Here is a 6,000-nt window from a genome sequence, read left to right on the forward strand (position 1 = left end):
GGGAACATGGGGTGTACAAGAGAGTCAGGTTTCGATCCTGTGGAACTATGGGTTATGGGCCCACCATGTGGGGTAAAACTAGGAAGGGCGGTGACGTCTTGCACGATCATGTAAGCAAGGCATGTCAGGGGATAGCCTGTTAGTTATGTCGGCAACAACATCGGTACCAAGGGCGAGGGACGAAGAGAACCACTTTCCTGCTCGTTGAAACGAGGCGGACCAATAAGCAAAGTTCTCGTACATCGGTGGTTACCGAAATGTCATCAAAATAGCAACAGGGTCTTACTGACAGAGTGGTACAACGAGGTGTTTACATAAGCAGTGAATAATTACTGCTTAGATCATATAGATCACAAGAAAGGTTAAACCAATCAATGGAAAGGAAATTATGATTATCAGGTTAAACAGAACAATGGAAAGGAAAAATGTGTTTAAACACATTTTTCAGGGTATATCCTTCCCAAGGACAAGGAGTGCATGATATCCACGACAGGATATATTGTAGAAAACTCCTTAGGTAGGGGAGAGAAATTTCATGACATTACCCATACAGCGGTGTTTGGATAATTGAGCAGGAAACATTTAGCATTGGGCTTCAAAGGTTCTTGTTGAAAAGCGGAGTACCATAGACATGCTTTGAGATAGCATTGACATGGCGTCAAGCAAAGACTACACTTCGGATACACGAAGGATCCATCAGGAACAACTTGTACAATAAGCCTTACAATTTCCTCATGGAAGAATGGATAACCTTGCTAAAAGGAAGAACTATAACAATAGGTCCTCCGGCCAGGTGTGCTAGGCATGACATCACCTTACCGATATATAAGGACCAATGTAATAACTCTTGGAAATATGTTCAACCATCATATCCGACCGAGATTCAGATCTGATTGGTGCCAGGATGCCTCAGACTTAGGATGCCTGAGAAGAAAAGGTGCAACAAAATTGACGAGACGACAATGTAAGATTCTCGGGAAATGTACTATGGAAGCAAGTTCCAACACAAGAGTTCATCATTGAACCAAGGGGAGGATGAAGAGGTGGCTGATGAACTCAGAGACAATTCATTGAGATTTTCAAAAGAAGGATTGATTTCCACAATTATGTGAACAAGGAAATATCATTTGTCGGATCAAAAGATATAATGATGTATGCTCAAGGGAAACATACACCACTGAACAATGATAGAAGGGTGCACCTAGGAATCTGGACTAGGTAGCACGATCAATGTTCGAATGATGATTCAATAAGCAATAGATTTAGAATGAAACTGTAGACCAATAACTTCAAAGCAATAGGGTTGCTAGAAGTTTAGAATTTACACATCACAGACCATTTGTCGGTATTCCGGTTAGATACAACACGGAGACCAAGAAAAGAACGCAAAAGGCGAGAGATATTACTATATCAAGAATTCTCAAGAGGTGGTAAAATTACCACGACATTCTTGACATAAAAGGTGGTAATATTCCAAGGTAAAGAAGAGCAAATGCTGGATAGCAAGGATCTCAAGGTATAACACAAAACATGAATGATTTTGTGTTTAACGGAAGGCAATAAAGTGGTCAGGGATAACACAAACCATTGAGGGCCGAGGATGGTATATCTAATCAAGAATTCGATATATATCTTGGAAGAGCTCAGGATGTTGATGATGACCACGACACATTTGTCGAGAGATTTCATGAAGATGTAATCGGTCGGCGATGACATCAAGTCAAATGATGATGCAACGAAAGTCAAATAATACTTGAAGAAGAACTCATAAGAAGTTATGCAGTTCCGTGATAATCTCGAGATACCATAGGGGTAATACTCGATGACAAATCAAAGTAGAGGTTGGACTGGGGTATTGCTCTACAGAAGACAAGCGCTTAAACTTGCACGCGAAATGGTATTTAAAAGAGAACATGGTCGGACCACGATTGCAAAAGGCCAGATCCTGGATATAAGATGAACTTATACCAAAGGAATAATTTAATTTAAAAAAGAGCTTTAATGATATGATCTACATCGTGTCCATGGGCATGAACACAAAGTTCAAGGTCGACTCCCACTTCTCCAATGCATAACCTTTCATTCACTTCTCACTTTCGAAGAAGTTGTAGTGTTTGAAATTTTATCTGGCAAAATACCAGAGGTGTATGACTCGCGAAAGCTTTCGAGTTCACACAGTTTAGAGAAGGCATATGTTCAACCCATAGGGGCTTCTTAGAAACATATACCACAAGTTTCAAGAGTAAATATTACAAGCTCGAAAGTAGAGCAAGGTTGAGAAAGTAGATGATACCATTTACCACACGCATTATGTATCCGAGGGAAGGCTCACAAGGTTATTGAATATGAAGGACGCTGTCGGATAAAATCCATTAAAGGATCTGCCGGTCCATAACAGAGCCGACATGCGCATCGACACACAACCAGAGGAAGTAACAATGCAAAGGCATTGGATTATGGAAACAACTGACTAATCTAGAGCACAAATGCAAAGGAATTATGATTTTCAATTCAAGGGATCAGAAGCAATGTTCTGATTAGGGATGGATAAGGTGAATAGCTTTAGGGGTACAATCGACGGCAATTGGATTTGTTGAGAACCAGCTCATGTTTAAAATGATGTCTGAGCCAGAAAGATAATTTAGAAGGATCAACCGATGATTGCAGGCATTCGCAGTCATGTTGAATCAATAGGATCAAAATGACGGTGTCTAAGGATACTAACTAATATTGCCAGACATATGGAAAGCATCCATAATGCAAGCAGACAAGTATTGCAGAGCAATAAGCTACTAAGGATTTTTGGAGGATCGAATAGTATTTCGAAGACCATTGTGAAACACATGAACAACTGGGGGATGAGAAGATACTCGATAAGCGCGAGAAGTATCCATAGGGGTATTCAGGTGACAAAGAACATCAAGGCAGTAAGCTCAAAGGATTATCGAAACAACGACGAGTATTTCGGGGTATCCTGTAATAACAAGACCAACTGGGGATGATTGTAAGAATAACAACTGAAAGTAGTTATCCATAAGGGTTGACGGTGGAAGGGGAATTGCAAACACGATGAACACAAGTCATCGGGTTAACAGCGGAGAGTATCTTCAGGGTCTTTACGTGCAGCAGACGATCATCAGTAATAAGGGGCTCTCCGGGTGAAAGTGATAACGAGATCTTAATGTTAGATTTAGCAAAATTCATTTAACCCGAATAGAAGAGAGGTTAGAGTCCCAGAGTAAAGGTCGAGGAGCAAAAGATCCTAGTAACACCCGATGGCGACGTGGGCCTAGGGGCCGCACAGCCATGTTAGTAAAACTTTTTGCAATGTCTAGACTCGACTTCGGCCAAGGAGTGTGGAAGGGGGATTCCTACAGGCAGTCGGCTCTGATACCAACTTGTGGCGCCCCCAATTTGATCGTACACTAATCATACACGCAAATGTGTACGATCAAGATCAGGGGCTCACGGGAAGATATCACAACACAACTCTAAAACATAAATAAGTCATACAAGCATCATAATACAAGCCAGGGGCCTCGAGGGCTCGAATACAAGTGCTCGATCATAGTCGAGTCAGCGGAAGCAATACTATCTGAGTACAGACATAAGTTAAACAAGTTGCCATAAGATGGCTAGCACAAACTGAGGATACAGATCGAAAGAGGCGCAGGCCTCCTGCCTGGGATCCTCCTAAACTACTCCTGGTCGCCGTCAGCGGGCTGCACGTAGTAGTAGGCACCTCCCGAGTAGTAGTAGTCGTTGTCGAAGGTGGCGTCTGGCTCCTGGGCTCCAACATCTGGTTGCGACAACCAGGTAGAAGGGATAGGGGGAAAAGAGGGAGAAAGCAACCGTGAGTACTCATCCAAAGTACTCGCAAGCAAGGAGCTACACTACATATGTATGCATTGGTATCAACTGGAATAAGGCTATTATATGTGGACTGAACTGCAAAAAGCCGGGATAAGGGGGGATAGCTAGTCCTTTCGAAGACTACGCTTCTGGCAGCCTCTGTCTTGCAGCATGTAGAACAGGGTAGACTGAAGTCCTCCAAGTAGCATCGTATAGCATAATCCTAACCGATGATCCTCCCCTCGTCGCCCTGTGAGAGAGCGATCACCGGTTGTATCTGGCACTTGGAAGGGTGTGTTTTATTAAGTATCCGGTTCTAGTTGTCATAAGGTCAAGGTACAACTCCAAGCCGTCCTGTTACCGAAGATCACGGCTATTCGAATAGTTTAACTTCCCTGCAGGGGTGCACCACATAACCCAACACGCTCGATCCCATTTGGCCGGACACACTTTTCTGGGTCATGCCCGGCCTTGGAGGATCAACACGTCGCAACCCCACCTAGACCAACAGAGAGGTCAGCATGCCGGTCTAAACCTAAGCGCCCAGGGGTCTAGGCCCATCGCCCTTAGCACACCTGCACGTTGCGAACGCGGCCGGAAGCAGAACTAGCCCCCTTAATACAAGAGCAGGCTTACGGTCCAATCCGGCGCGCGCCACTCAGTCGCTGACGTCACGAAGGCTTCGGCTGATACCACGACGTCGAGTGCCCATAATTGTCCCCGCGTAGATGGTTAGTGCGTATAGGCCAGTAGCTAGACTCAGATCAAATACCAAGATCTCGTTAAACGTGTTAAGTATCCGCGAACATCGACCAGGGCCAGGCCCACCTCTCTCCTAGGTGGTCTCAACCTGCCCTGTCGCTCCGCCACAAAGTAACAGTCGGGGGCCGTCGGGAACCCAGGCCCACCTCTACCGGGATGGAGCCACCTGCCCCTTCAGCCCCCATCTCCGAACAGTATCACAGGTAATGTAAATGTGTAAAGTATAAAGTATATGCCCGTGATCACCTCCCGAAGTGATCACGGCCCAGTATTATAGCATGGCAGATGGACAAGAGTGTAGGGCCACTGATGGAACACTAGCATCCTATACTAAGCAGTAGGATAGCAGGTAATGGTAACAACAGTAGTAGCAAGGACAGGCTATGCATCAGGATAGGAATAACGGAAAGCAGTAACATGCTACACTACTCTAATGCAAGCAGTATAGAGAGGAGTGGGCGATATCTGGTGATCAAAGGGGGGGCTTGCCTGGTTGCTCTGGCAAGAGAGAGGGGTCGTCAACACCGTAGTCGTACTAGGTAGCAGCGGCGTCGGTCTCGTAGTCTACCGGAAAGAAGTAACGGAGGGGGAACACAATAAATAACAGAGCAATCAAATTATAACATGACAAACGTGGTGCTAGAGGTGATCTAACGCGGGGATAGGTGATACCGGCGAAGGGGGGAAACATCCGGGAAAGTATTCCCGGTGTTTCGCGTTTTCGGACAGATGAACCGGAGGGAGAAAGTTGCGTGTTTGCTATGCTAGGGATGTGTAGCGGACGAATGGGCTGCGTATCCGGATTCGTCTCGTCGTTCTGAGCAACTTTCATGTACAAAGTTTTTCGGTCCGAGCTACGGTTTATTTTAAAATGATTTTCTAAAGTTTTATTAATTCTTGGAATTAATTATTTAATTCAACATTATCCAGAATAGTAAAAGATGACGTTATCATGACATCATGCTGACATCAGCAGTCAACTGAGCACTTGACTCGGTCAACTATGTGTGGGTCGTGCATGTCATTGATTGTTTAGCCTAATTAGTGTTTAACTAATCTAAGTACTATTTAATTAAACTAATTAGTTAATTAGGTTAATCTAATTATGATTAATTAACTTAATTAATTCCTTAATTAATTAATTAATTAAATTATTATTGTTTATTTAATTATTTTTATTATTTTTTTAATTCCTTTTTTTATTAAAACATTCTAGGGGCTGGGCCCCACATGTCATAGGCCCCAAGGGGCCTAAGCGGGTTCGGGCGCTAGTGGGCGCCGGGTGCGGCCGCACCCGAGCGGGCACTCGCCCGCAGAGCAGGACGAGGCCGCTGGGGCACCGAGGACGGGGCAGGCCGGCGCGGCCAGCCGGGCCACGACGGGCGG

The sequence above is a fragment of the Triticum aestivum genome, chromosome 7A, assembly GCF_018294505.1.
Source record: "Triticum aestivum cultivar Chinese Spring chromosome 7A, IWGSC CS RefSeq v2.1, whole genome shotgun sequence".
Lineage (NCBI taxonomy): Eukaryota > Viridiplantae > Streptophyta > Magnoliopsida > Poales > Poaceae > Triticum > Triticum aestivum.